Below are 14,290 nucleotides of genomic sequence, written 5' to 3'. Positions count from 1 at the left end.
CAGGGTTTTCTTGGCAGCAGGATGCTCCGCGAGCAACAGCTGGGAGAGGGTGTGACGCCGGGAGCTGGGAACGCTGGCCCGGATCCTGCCACGGCCCAGCGTGAGGAAGCAACAACTGCTTCCCAAGGGGCCTCCTTTCCTGTCCCGTCCCCCAGGCCGGGATCACACCGCCCTAAGGAGGGATAACAGAGCACAGAGCACTCCACAGGGATGCTGCTCCTCCAGCGGGAGGCAGGTGGCTGCCAACCCCCCCCCCCCGTGCTGTCCCCACCCTGGGTCAACCCCTGTCCTCTGCCCCCCCCACCGCCCCCAACTCCTTCCAAGACGTTGAGTCACTTCCCCTCGGCAAATCTGGCTCCCAAACGCCGCTGCTGCTGCTCAGGGGCTGCTTTCCCGATGGATTTCATTAGCACCAGGATGCTGCAGCTGCTTTCAGGCAGCACCCCCAGCCCGCGGGGTCTCTGTGGTGGCAGTTCTGTCCCCCACAGCCTCAATAACATCTGCAAGGAAAGTCCTTTGGGGACACAGGGTGGGCTGAGAGGGGCACTGGGTTGTCCCGGGCAGGAGGGATGGGCAAGGTTGGATGCAGCGATGGGGTTCAGGGGGAGCCTGGCCCCAAATGGGAAGTTTTTGGGGCAGGCCCCGGTTTGGGGGCACTGAGCAGCACAGCCCCCACTCACACGATGCAGGAGGTTTGGATAACTCCACACTTGATGTGGCACTGGGAAAATTCCTTCCCTCCCTACGCAGTCCTTGCACTCTCCAGCTGCAGCCATCCCAGTCCCAGGCTCAGCCCAGTGGGATAAGAGCCAGTGCAGGGTTTGGGTGCAAAGGCATCACCTTGGAAAGACAAGGAAGCTTGGGGATGACACCCCCATCTTATCCCCTTCCAACTTGGAGAAGGGGCAGGATTTGCTCCAGCACAGGCCAAAGCAACGCTGGCCCTGGGCTTGCCACCAACCAGTTCAACCCTCTCCCCAGCAGAAAGGAAGTTCATATATTACAGGTGATTAATTAAGGTTAATTAAGGCCACAAACTATCCTGTATCCAGCCAGCAAGAGAGAGAATTAACCACAAATTGATGTTATCACCTTTGGTGTGTCCTGAGTCAAACCGTGCCACAAAGGGACGCTCATCCCAGGCAGCTTCGAGTGGCACCATCCCCATGTGTGGGGTGAGAAACATGGTGGGACCTGGGGGCTCCCCAAAACCACTGCAGGGTGTGGTGGGGCTGGGAATGACCGAGCACTGATGATTCTGCATGTGGCCTTGCCAAGGGCTGATCTTGGGGCGTGTTAACACCCAGGGGTCCTGAGCCAAGAGCCGGCACAGTCTCAGTGTTCCCAACAAGGCTGAGCTCTGCACACTCACAGCACTGGGGCAGGACCCATCCTCTTGGCACTACTCCTTTCCCAGGCACCTGCCCCTTCCCCTGGTCCAGGCAGGATGCAGGATCCTTCCCCCAGGCCCTTATCCCTGTGCTTAGCAAGATGGTGAAATAAAAACACGCTGACTGGGGACTCAGCGTCGCCTCCCGAGCATTTGCCTTGGGCTGTGGTTTGGGGCTTCCCTCCGGCATCGCCTGCTCAGCAAAACATTGCTGACAGCAGCGCCTGCACCAGGACAAACGCCCCATTCCCAGGGATGGTGTTGGAGCAGAACCATCCCGGCACTGCAGGAGCGGCCATGGGGAGCAGCAATTCCAGGCACCGGAGCCAGCGGAGCCTTTGACAGCCGCCCCGTCCTTGGCGAGCACCGAGTGCCACCCACACCGAGCAAAGCAATTAGAGCTCTAAATTGATTTAGGCTCATTAAAACCCCCGGAGCTCCTCCCTGCCGAGCCGGGGTGCACAGACGGAGCCCGGCAGACCCGACCCCGCCGGCACAGGCGCTCGCCCTCCTCTGTCTCCCCCGTGGGCGCTGGGAACCCGCCTGACTCAGCCCAAAACAGATGTCACACTTAATGGGGAAGAAACTGCATGAAGCTTTTCCCTCTCCAGGGGAGCTTTGTCCGTCATCCAGCAGAACTTTCCCTCACCCTGGGCAGAGCCGTGGGGATAAATGGGAATGGCGGGAAAAGGAGGTGGGTTGAGCTGAGAGGACACAGCACAGGGCTCCTACCACATATCCCAGTGTTTCAGGGTTGGGTTTATCCCCTTCCTTTCCCACAGGGAGCTCATCCCTCTGGCTCCCAGCTTCACACCCACTGTGGTCCCGAGCTCCGAATCTCGTCACTGCCTCCCGATCCAAGTGGAAATGAAAAGTCACTGCACAAATAAAGAGCCCACATACAGGATGTCAAAGAGACATTTCATGTTCCCTATTTCGCTGATTTGATACAATAATGGAAAAAAACAGTCCCAACCTTGTGCAACTCGGGGCTTATAAACAGCTCCGTGACCCCGGAACACGGCGGGGCTCGGACGGGGCTGCCAGATCCCACTGTGATCCCGAGGCTGCTGGCACCATGTCCCACTGCATCCCACCGCTGGCAGGGGCAGGTCAGGGCACCTTTGCCTGGTCTGCACACAGAGCTGCTGGTTCAGCCCCAAACTACCCTCCCAGCACCTTCCCCACCTGAGTGTTTTCCCGTAAATATCCAGACTCTGAGCATTCGGCTGAATCCTTTGGGATTCCTTCCCAAATTTCCCCGGCGCCCTTTGCTTGTCTGTACAATGCTGCAAACTCCTTCGTCCTCTTCCCCTCATGGAGTGTGGTTTGGAAACATGAGGGCTTGAAAGCTGGATTTCTGAGTGTGGTGCTGCACCTTCATTTCATGGCCTTGATCTAATTTTAAGGAATTTTATCCCCCAGCTGCTCTGCAGAGGCGGGAGCCAATGGCCCAAAGGGTAGAGGAAGCAGTGCATGGGGGGTGCTCTGTGTGTCCTTGTGCTTTATTATCCTTAAACAGGTTCCTGACCAGGCAGATTCCAATATCAGCACAGGTATTCCCTGCTCTGCATCCCAGTTTTCCCCCCCAGATTGTTAGTTTTGCCAGAAATGAGTGTTTTCTCATCACCCTGAGCCCTTTCCTGCAGCAAATGTGTCATCCATCTCTTTTTCTCCCACTCATTGTGGGTTTTTTTAGTGTTACAGCTTGTGTGGGAACCATGGAGGCCAGGACTGCTGGTGTCTGCAGCTCCAAGGAAAAAAAAACACAAGCTCTGGGTTTGGAGAATGGGAAGAGGACACTGGTGGGAGCAGGAATGGGGGGGGGCAGAATCCCTGAGCTCCCCACTCAGCACTTGGTGGCACAGTGAGCACCAACCCCTGGGCCTGGGGGGATTTCAGATGGAGAGAGGATAATTTAGGATGGAAGAGGGTTAAACAGCCCTGGCAGGGCTCCAGGTTTGGATGCTGAGCATCCCACTGGGAGTCAGGTGATGCTGAGAGGTCTCCAAGGCCTCGTGTTGGCTTCAAAACTGCTGGAGCTTAATTCAGGCTCATCCTTCACCCTAAAACCCTTCAGCATCACCCTGAAATCCCTCTGGATATGTTTTTCCACAGCTGGTGTCCCTGTGCCAGGATCACAGTGAGAAGACACTAAACACAAGCAGAGGTGAGTATTCCTGAAATCTTCCGGAAAAAATAGACCCATCGATGGGTCCTGGCCGATAAAGCCCTCAGGAAACACCCAATATTCTTTAAGGCACCAGCTGGATTTGTCTCAATAACAAAAACTTAAAACCAAAAGGCTTCAACTTCCCAAACATCCATAAGAAAACCTGCTTTATTTATAATTTTTATAACAAATAAACCCACTTTCCTTGCAATGAACATCCAGGCAAATCACTGCTCCACAGAGCAAGGCTTTGCAGAGACAACTATTTTGGAGGTGACTGTGCCCTCCAGCTTTGCCAGTCCTGCTTCCCATCACTGGGATGGGCTTCGAGGCTGCCCAGCTCCAGACTGGGAAGTGGCTGGTTCCTTGCGGGAATCCTCAGCATTCCTGCCAGCTCCGAGAACTCAATGCCATTTTCAGGCCTTTTTTGGCCAGGGGTGGCCTTGGTACAGGTCCCCTGAGCTCCAATTCCCCTGGAATTTTTAAAAATAACAGCAAAATATTCCTGAGCTCATGCCAGTGTGGGGCTATTTCTGGAAGGAGAGAGTTGCTGGGCAGTGCCAGGGAGATGTGGGGGCACCTGTGCCCTCACCGGGGTCCCCCCACAGCATCTTCCTCTGGGCAGAGGCATCTTGAGCATCCCAGTGCTTAAAGCTCATCCCGTGCTGGATCCAACCCTCTCCCAGGACTGCCACGAGAATCCCATTCCCGGAATAGCCCCGTTATCTGAGAACTACTTAAATAAACATATAAGTTTTGGGATCTGTTGAAAGGGTGCTGTTGATGGGAGCCAGATCCAGAGTTTGCCTTGGAAAACAAACAAATCCAAACTCAAAGGGAGCACGAGGAGGGAAAGCTGTGCTGAGGAGCCACGGAAATGTTCCATGTCACATTATCCAGGATTAACGTTCCGGATTGTCTGTGAGGATGGAAAGGTTTTATCCTAAAGATTCAATTAAGGTTCCTCAGAACCTGATCCATCCTGGGTGGGACTGGGGGGATTCATAAAACTGCACAGCAGTAAGAAGCAAGAGGATCCCCAGAGATGAGGGATTTAGGGTCGTAGTTCCTGAGGGAGAGGTAAAACATTTCCATGGATATCCCATCTTGAGTGCATCACCCCCAGGCTGGCATCAGCTCAGCTGTTGAGGAGCTTCTGCTCATGGAAAACACTGAATTAATGGGATTTAGGGGGAAGAGGAAAGAGGTTGGATGTAATCAGACCCAATTAGTGGATGGGTCAATAAGGTGGTGGGATCATTGGTGGTCCCCAAGTCCCGTTGGTGGATCAGATCCCAGGTGCTCCTTGTTTGGAGGATCCCACTTGCTCATCCCCCATTACTGCTCCTGGAAACTTCCACCAAGAAGGGTTTAAATTAGTCATTTATCAATGACATGTAAGGTTTGGCAAATTAAAATCTGTCCTCTTGTTTAATTAATAGGGCAGCTTTATATTTGGCAAATTAGGGAGACTCTCGATGAGCTAATTTGTTAATTAAGGGAAGCCTGGAGGCTCTTCCTTCATTAGACTTTGGCAAATCCTTTAATCCAAAGTGTAGCTCCTCCTTTAGGACCCCCAGGCTTAGACTGGGGAATGGCCCTGGCAGCGACACTTGCCATGGGAGAGCTCCTGGAATGGCCCTGGTTTCCTGGGATTTATGGCAGCAGCTCATTTCCCTTCCCCTTCCTCTTCCTTTGGGAGGATTTCTGTTGAGGAAGAGCGTGAGATCCCACAGCCACGGCTGCTGCTGCCAAACAAAGCCCAAAGCTGCCTCCAGGAAGGAAAGAGGGAAATACATTTATAAATAAAGAAGGGAAGAAAATCTTCTGGCCCAGTTCAGAGGGAAATTTCACTTCATTATTTAGGACAGAGCTCCCTGTGAGCGGAGTTAATGAGATAATTAACGTTAATTGGGGGTGATGGTCAGGGTGTCTGTGCTATGGAAAATGGGGGGGAAATCAGAAGCGCTGCTGCTGGAGGGTGGAGAATCCAGAGCTCATCCCAACAGATCCAAGCATCTCATGTGCCCCCTCGTGCCAGGCAGTGCCCACCCTGCCCATGGCCAAAGCCACTGACTCCCAGGGCAAATAATCCTCCAGGTATATGCAGGCTCACCAGACCAGCCCTTTCCCCCATCCCAGGCTGTAACAGGCACAGCCACTCCCAGCAGCCCCCTCACACTTTGCTTCCAGTACAAACCAGTAGGTGCCAAGGCTGGGTGGGCTCCACTGACCTGCTCCAAGCGATGCCACCAAGGAGGATCCCAAAGAAAGCATTAGAACCAACCCCAGGGAGAGCAGGACCAGTAACACCAGTAAGAGCAGTACTGACCCGTGTGGGCAATCACACCATGTGCCCTGGGATAAATACCCCGTTACGGATGCAGTGCTGCAAATCTTGCTCCATATTAAAAAAACAGGATAGTGATTTCCCAGGATTGCATGATGGACCATATCCCTCCAAACCAGATTATCCCAGACCCGATGGAGCAGCTCACTCCCTATTTTTAGCCATCGGTGCCTCTGCACTGGCCAGCAGGTTATCACATAAACATGGGAAAGCAGCCTGCCAGGAGAGGACCCAGAGACTCCCTTATCCTTGGTTTTAATGTATTTATTTTCAGCCTCTAAAAAGAAACATCAGGTTCGCTTTATACTGCACAAGTTTGCCAAGTTTCCAGCTTTCACTGGAACTTTTCCGCTGTGACAGGTCTGGGACACACAGGGAGCAAGCAGAGAGGGCATGGCTGAAAACAGCAATAAAAATATCACATTGAATGGCAAATGCCTGATTTATTTTCCACATATTTGGCCAAAAAATAAGGTTGCTGTTGAAGCTGCCTGGATTTGGGTGCCTTTTGCAAGAGGACATGGATGGTTTGTGCTCCGGTGCTCCAGCACTGGCTCTGGAGTGTTGGCCACAACAAGCTGGAGCTCAGGCTGGGTAAAAGCACACTTGTATTTGGAGCTATTTGGATTAATCATGGATTAATTGAGGTTGGAAGGGGGCTTGGAGATCCTTGGGTTGGAGCAGACAGCTCAGGACCTTCTCCAAGTGAGTCTGAGCATCCCAAGGATGGAGATCCCACCACTGCTCTCACCCCTGACCTGGGGTTACTCCCCCACTGCAAAGGGGTTTTTCCTTATTCCCAGTGGAACATTTTCTCCTGCCATCTTCCTTTTGCCTGTCACTCTCTGCCTCCAAGGATAGTCTGGCTTCATCTTCCCTACATCCATTTCCAGGGAATGACAGCATCTTCAGGTGGGAGATTTATTGCTGTGCTGATGGAGCAGGGCACAGCATCCCACAGCACCCTGCTCTGCTCCCAGGCCATCACAGGCTTCCAAAGCTAGAGAATTCTCTCCTTCATCCCAAAGGATCCATGGGAACTCCAAACCCAGCACCTCTGTCCCTCCATGAGCTCCTCAAATCCAAGGAGTCACCAAAAATGCTCCCTGATCCCCTTCAGTGACAGAATCTCGTGTGTTTGGGGATAAAGTGCACTCAGCTATTTTCCCACCTCTGTTTCCTCCCACACCAGCCTCAGATCAATAAATTAATTCCAAATCATCTAATGAGTCCTCAGCCTGTAATTTGTTTTTCATAAGTGTAAATCCAATTCCTTCCCAAGGCTGTGCCTTTGGGACCCTCACAAATTAGGGAGCTGCTCGAGACACTCTGCTGGCATTACTTAGGCAGAGAACATTGGTCTGAAAATAATAATAATCACACCAAGCTCTTTCTAAAGATGGTTTTCAGGGCCCCAAAACATGTTTCATTTTCTTTGTTCCTCCACTTTCCCTATTTCCAGTGGTGCCCGGGGGATCATCCTGAGCAATTCACTCCAGTCTTTAACAGCCACTATAAAATGAGGCTTGGAGAAGTCTTAAGCTGATGTAGCTTTTATTGTGATCCAGAATAATTCTTATCAGGGGAACAGCTCCTGCTTGAGCTGTCCTGGGCCTGTAAAACACACACGGACTTCAAGCCAGGGCCTTTAATTCCTGCTTGAGTCGTGGTGGCTGCACTTTGGTTTGGAGAGCAAAGCAGACTCTGGGAAACATAAAGAGCCAATTCCAGGCTATTTTAAGCTTCAAAACAAGAAATACCACAACTTCTCCAATGTCTCCACAAGCCAAGGGTTGCTCAAACTCAGGGCTTTGTCAGGAAAATCAGAACTGGAGAGGGAAAGGGGCAGGAGGGTGGTGCAGTTGGAGGCCACAGTTAGATGGGATATTGGGAAGGAATTCTTCCCTGTGAGGGTGGTGAGGCCCTGGCACAGGGTGCCCAGAGAAGCTGTGGCTGCCCCATCCCTGGAAGTGTCCAAGGCCAGGTTGGGGTTTGGAGCAACTTGGGATAGTGGAAGGTGTCCCTGCCCATGGCAGGGGGTAGCACTGGATGATCTTTAAGGTCCCTTCCAACCCAAAAAATTCGATGATTCTGAGATTCAGGGAGGGCTGGGGGAGCTCCCTAACAGCCTGGAATTCTGAGCTCTGGTGTTAAAGCATTTACAAAAGATCACAAAGATCTGCTCATCCCGGTGAAATAGAGGGAAAACAGACTTTCAGGAATCAAAGGCCAATGCATGCAGCAGATGTGTCAGCACTATAAGGCAAAGCAAGGCTTTCAGAACCCTGATTTCAGCTTTGCACAAATTAGACAATAAAATTAACTCAGTTCCATGCCATCTTTACCAGCTGTCAGCTCGGGAGTCACCAGAGACTAAATGCAATAACAAGAAAATGAACACAGGGAAGTTTGGGCTCTGCAGTAGCTGGTTGGGAGCAGGCTCATGCTCTGGGAAGTCAAGCTGCCCAAGGCTGATGGAACACCAAACTCTGATGGCAGAGTCTCAGGGAAACACCTGCAAATAAAATAACCCTGAAAGATGAGGCTCTGACAGTCCCACATTCAAAAGTTCCCACAGGAGCTGCTGTTTGCTGTCACTAATTTGGTAGCTGGACTAATGATCACCAGGCACCTCCCCACCACCTCCATCCTCAGGTTTTCCCTTCCTTGGTAGCCCCTGGACATATCAGCTGGAAGTCCAGGAATGCAGAACCAGGAAGCAGGACCTGATCTCACCCAGGTGCCACCACGCTGGGCTGGGCTTCGGGCTCACCTGGCAAGAGCTGATCTTACCTACAAACAGCTGGAATTGCAGCCCCTGGAGATGAGCACCAGACACAGAAGGAAGTCCAAGGAGGGAGGGAAGACCTGGAACTCGGCCTGGGGGGCTGCAGGGGTGAGATCCAAGAGCCAGAAAACAGGGAATGAGTTGGCTACGAGGGAAGAAACAACAGTGAAAGGTTTCCTCACTGCAGGTTTGGACAGATAACCTGAGCTGAGAGAGGAGGAACCAGCCTGTGCATGTGTGTTCCAACTGGGCTGGATTGATTTCCACAGTTCTGTGTTGCATTCCTGGGAAAAGGCTGCACCCACATCCCACAGGATTCCCACGAGGCCTGGACAGACTTGGCACAGGAGCATCAAAACACAGCACTTGGCTTCTCCCATCCCTTCACCTAGCCCGAACAGGAACCTGCTGCAGCCCATTCCACCACCATTCCTTGTGGGAAGAGGCAGCCAGAGGCTCAGGGAGGGACAGGGAGCCCGGCACCTGCACAGGGAGAGCACATGGAGCTCCCTCACAGTGCTCACCTCAGCAGCACAGAGGGATCCACACACAGCTCCTGCTCCAGCTCAGCCTCTGCCTGGTGAAGCCACAAAGCCCAGCTGAGAGATTTAACCTTCCATCTCCAAGGTAATGAAATCAGGGAGATGTTTCACAGCTCCTGGTTTTGAGGAGAACTGGAAGCACCTGATAAAGGTGGAGTTATGCTGCTGGTGACAAACAGGGGCTGTTCCCTGCTGGCAGGGGGAGAGGGAGCCTGGGTTTTAATTTGGAGGAATTCCAGAGGATCCATTTTATCTCTCAGCATGCAGGAAAATTAGCAGAGCACCACGGAAAGCTGGGAACGACACATGCTCTATCTTTGTAATTCTAAGGCAGTGTCTGAGCTCTGCTAGAACAGCAGAGGTTTGCAAATCCTTTTCTTCCGCTTGCTTTACAAATCTCTGTTTTCCAACCTTCCAAGTGCAGGTGCCGAAGGAAGAGTTGTGCAGAGCCTCTGAGATCAGATCTCCTCACTGTTACCAGCCACAGAGGTGCTTTATGACTTCTAAAGGATCATCCACCTGCTTTGGTTTGGATTCTTAACAACCAGCACATAGAAAGAGCCATTTGAATATCCAAGGCTCTGGGAACCTTTGGAAAATTAGATCCATAGAAAAGCAAAACTAAAGTGGCAGGTGGCTCCCAAGGTCTCTGCTCCAGAGCTCCTGTTTCTCTTCCTGGGATTTAGGAGCTTAATTGAAGGCTGCATTCAGGAGTATTCCCGTTACCAAATCCCGGCAGAGCAGAGCCCCTCACAGGCAGCCCACACTGACTGAAATATTGGGAATTAGCCTGGGATCAGGTCATCCTGGCCTCCAGCAGCATCCCCAGCACCTCTGCCAGGGCACTGGTGTGCACCCAGCATCCCTGAGCTGCAGTTGCCATGGTGACCGAGCATTGTCCCCTCTCCTGGTAGGAAAAATATCCCTTTCCTTTAAGGAAGAATGTCCTTCCATATCTCTCCACAGCACAGGGCTGACCCAGACAACTCTCAAGTGGCTCTCTCCTGGCCTCATCCTACTCCCAGGACATCCTGGTCTCCCAGGCCAGGCGGGACAGGGACTGCTGCCCACGAGGAATTTGCTCCAGCTGGACACCACTGGATCCATTCCCAGCAGCCAAAAACCTCCTGCAGCTGAACATCACCAAGGAAAAAAAACACAGGCAAGAGTAACGAGGATCCAGTCATTCCCAGATCTACACAGGGCGGGGTTTAAAATGAAATCCAAGGAGGGAAGAGCTTGAGGTTGTCCAAGACTATCAGGTGGCCTTGGAGCCACCACTGTCTCCACTCCAGGACAGTCAGTGGCATCGGTGCCACCACGGGATCAGCAAGAATTGCCACCTCTGAGTGCGTTTCCCTGCCTTCCCAAATCTCCACGGGACCCCTGCTGAGCTCTGACAGCTGCCAGGACCTAAGCAGGGGGCGAGCTGAGAAGCTTACAAGGGAAAATAGCTCCTTTTGTAATCTGCTCCCACAGCACACCCACCCTCAGCCTGTTTTAGCCTCCTCGTCCTACATTCCAGCCCTGCAGACGGGACGTGTGAGGAGTTGTTGTTAAATGATGTCTCACATGAAGGGGTCTCCCAAAAGGGTGTCTGTTGCAAGAGAGATCTCCACCCTTCTCTGCCAGGCTGCCCTGATCCCACTGCTCCTCTGGCACCTGGAAAAGATCATAGAAACATAGAATCACAGGATGGCTTGGGTTAAAGGACGTTAAAGATCACCTCATTCCATGGGCTGGGACACCTTCCACTATCCCAGGTTGCTCCAAGCCCCGTCCAGCCTGGCCTTGGACACTTCCAGGGATGGGGCAGCCACAGCTTCTCTGGACAACCTGTGCCAGGGCCTCACCACCCTCACAGGGAGGAATTTCTTCCCAATATCCCACCTAAACCTCCTCTTTTTCAGTTTGAATTCATTCCCCTTGCCCTGTCACAAGCAGGGAAGACCAGGAGGTTGTTTCCCTCTGGGTGGTCATCAGAAACCCAGGTGGCTCATGCCTGTGTGGGATCCTAAGCAGGTTTCCCTGCTCTCCAATGTGTCAGAGATCAAGGAATCTCAGTGCAGGGGGTGGACACTGGGAGCCTACATGGCCACTAAATCCCTCTTAACAAGCATCACTTTTCATTTCACTTTTAGCAAAAAAAATCACATTTCATTTTTAGCTGATTTTCCCCCTCTTCACTCAGCCAGAGGAGCAGGGAGGTAAAAGCAGGAGATAACTGAGCATCTTCCCCTCGGGAGCCCTCATTATCCCAGGAGGCCTCCACTGCCTCGGGGAATCAATTAAACGGACTGGAGATGGGATACCCGGCACTTCACAGGATCAAAACCCAGAGAGACACACGAGGCAATTTCCCTCCTGTCACTGACATGCAAATCATTCCTGCAGCAGCTCCTGGGTTTAATATATCTCCAGATTGCCTGGCGTGGAGTCCCATTAGCTGGGTCTATGTGGCACTTGGTCCAAAATGACTCTGGGAGAATCAGCATTTCCACCTCAGCCTCAAGGACAGGCAGGAGATGAGTGTGCAGCCACTTGGCTCATCCCTCTCTCAGGTTCCCTCTGAGGGCAGGACTCCCACAGAGTTTGGGATTCTGAGTAAAACAGCTGAGAAATCCATAGTGAGGGACTGAGATCCCCGAGAAACGTCCTCATCAACCCTGGGAACATCCACAACTGTGCCTTTCTCCAGCCCTCAACTTCCACATGGATGAGGAAGGAAAGCCAGCAAGGGCAGGATGTACCATGAGAAACCGTGCTCTTTCCCACAGAATATGCTGGTTTTTTCCAAGATTTTCTAGGTTTGCTCCCCATTCTCCACATCTCCCAGCATCGTGACTGAAAACTCATCACTAACTTAGATATTACAAATAAATTCTCCCCTGTGAGGGTGGTGAGGCCCTGGCACAGGTTGCCCAGAGAAGCTGTGGCTGCCCCATCCCTGGAAGTGTCCAAGGCCAGGCTGGATGGGGCTTGGAGCAACCTGGGATAGTGGAAGGTGTCCTTGCCCATGGCAGGGGTGGGATGAGATGAGCTTTAAGGTCCCCTCCAACCCAAACCACTCTGTGATTCTATGAAATTTAAGAAGAGGGAGGAATTCCAAGCACTGCCAGTTCCACCTCTGTCCCTGCCTGGGGACTCTCTGCTCCTTTGGAGTGTCCCACTGCCTTCCAGACCCTCACACCAGCAGCCACACATGGCTGACTGGAAAACCACTCTGACCACAAATGCAATAATGAAAGAGCTTTTCTCCCCCACAGATGGGACTCCTTATTCCCTTTTTCCCACTAAATCGCTTACCTCATTATACCCAGACCCTGCAGAGTGGCTTTGCTGGGGCCCTGCTGGTGCGATGTGAGAGCAGCTCTGTCCCAGCCCAGCACTGCTCTGAACGTCTTCCTTTTGTCCATTTATTCCCAGTGCCACAAACCAATCTGTCTGAGAAGCTGGTTCCTCATTATTCCTGAGGAGATCCAACAAAGCCCTGTGTTCCTCACCCTCCAGGAGCTTTGTTTGGAGCTCTCTGTTCCCTCTCTTTGTGTTTGCAGATGAGCTGTAAATGGCTCCCGTAGCCTTGAAGCCCCTCGTTTGCAGCCAGGAGCAACAACCATCAGGGCTCAATCCAGCTCCTGCTTTTGGCTTATCCTTCCCTTTTCTCTTTAATTAAAAATCCCTCTGGCCTTGCACTTGGATTTTGGGATGCGGTTTCCCGTTTCCTCACAAACGCCACAGCCAGGAATGTCAAATCTGTTTTTCACAACCTTGCTGTGACCTGGCTGAGCTTTTTCCAGGCAGTTCATCCCTTCCTTGTCCATCTGTTCATCCACTGAAATCCCACATTTAAATCCAGTTGCTTCTCCTGATGACAAGACCCTCCTACAGGCCAGGGGCCTTTCCCAAGGGATGTTCCATGGTCTCGGTTTAACCCAACAGCTCAAGGGCAAGACAATTCCCAAATGCAGGAAATAAAAGGAATGAAATCCAGGCAAGGGGAAACAAAAAAAAAACCCAGCATGGAAAAATTCCCAGGGATGCTGGGCCTGCAGCTCTCCACCTTCAGAGCCTCAGCTAAACCAGAGGCAGGAAAGGGAGAAATATCCTCCCTTTTGCAAAAAATTAATTCTTTTTTTCCCCTTTAACATGTGGCCCAGGAAAGCCAGAAAGAAACAACATTGATGTATCTGCCTTATCACACCTTCCAAATTTATGCCAGGGAAGATTATCCCGAGGATCAGCCCAACAGCCACAGCACAGGACAAGCTTTGGGAAGCAGTAGCTCCCGTGTCTGCTGTTCCATCTCGTCAGCACCAGATCCCAGGAACCTCCTGAGCACAGAAAGGCGATTTTTATCCCAGTACAAGCCGTTCCAGGAGGCAGCCAGAGCCTTACTCAACCTTCAAATATGTTTTCCGTGATCGGTGCCTCTAAAGGCAGAAGGTGGAAAGGTCCTGGAGAGGCTGCATCCCGCTGGGATGTTTCCATGGAGCAGGAGATGAGTCAGTGCCATCTGCTGGCTGTTCCAAAATCCACCGGATTTGGCGTCAGATATTGGGGATAAAACCCAGGCTCTTACACACTTTCTTCCCTCCGGAATGCTGCTTCCAATGCAAATTCCCCTTGGAGGTTCAGGCTCCAGATGGAATCCCTTTGGTGCATCCGTGTCCAACCACGTCAGGAATTCCCAGGGTGACCCAGTGGGACAATCCAGGCTGCAGATCCAGCATTTCACAGCCCTTCTCCTTCCTGCCATTGGGATCTCCCTTCCCTGTCCCTGACAAAATCAAAAATAACTCCCGTGTAGGATGTGCTGGCTATGGAATCCCTTGAGCTGGCCTGGATCCATGCTAAGAAAAGCTGTGGAAATGCCAGGGATTCACAGTGCCATCGGCATTCCCAAGGGATTGGCTTCTACCTCAGCCTGGACCATTCCAAGGGTACCAAAGAGGCATCAAAGCCAGGATGAGACACCAGGCACTCCTGGCTATCCCTGTTGTTCCCTTCTGTTGGATCAGATTTAATTGGGGAACAGATTCTAAATGTG

The sequence above is a fragment of the Neopelma chrysocephalum genome, unplaced genomic scaffold (assembly GCF_003984885.1).
Source record: "Neopelma chrysocephalum unplaced genomic scaffold, ASM398488v2 Primary Assembly neopelma1_77, whole genome shotgun sequence".
Taxonomy (NCBI): domain Eukaryota; kingdom Metazoa; phylum Chordata; class Aves; order Passeriformes; family Pipridae; genus Neopelma; species Neopelma chrysocephalum.
The sequence above is the reverse complement of the archived record's forward strand: the minus strand, read 5'-3'. Positions refer to the sequence as shown.